The sequence below is a fragment of the Ornithodoros turicata genome, chromosome 6 (assembly GCF_037126465.1).
Source record: "Ornithodoros turicata isolate Travis chromosome 6, ASM3712646v1, whole genome shotgun sequence".
Classification (NCBI taxonomy): Eukaryota; Metazoa; Arthropoda; class Arachnida; order Ixodida; family Argasidae; genus Ornithodoros; species Ornithodoros turicata.
Window position 1 is genome coordinate 1,997 of NC_088206.1, and position 504 is coordinate 2,500.

Genomic DNA, 504 nt, shown 5'->3' on the forward strand with positions numbered 1-504 from the left:
CTAACCTAACCTAACCTAACCTAACCTAACCTAACCTAACCTAACCTAACCTAACCTAACCTAACCTAACCTAACCTAACCTAACCTAACCTAACCTAACCTAACCTAACCTAACCTAACCTAACCTAACCTAACCTAACCTAACCTAACCTAACCTAACCTAACCTAACCTAACCTAACCTAACCTAACCTAACCTAACCTAACCTAACCTAACCTAACCTAACCTAACCTAACCTAACCTAACCTAACCTAACCTAACCTAACCTAACCTAACCTAACCTAACCTAACCTAACCTAACCTAACCTAACCTAACCTAACCTAACCTAACCTAACCTAACCTAACCTAACCTAACCTAACCTAACCTAACCTAACCTAACCTAACCTAACCTAACCTAACCTAACCTAACCTAACCTAACCTAACCTAACCTAACCTAACCTAACCTAACCTAACCTAACCTAACCTAACCTAACCTAACCTAACCTAACCTAACCTAACCTAA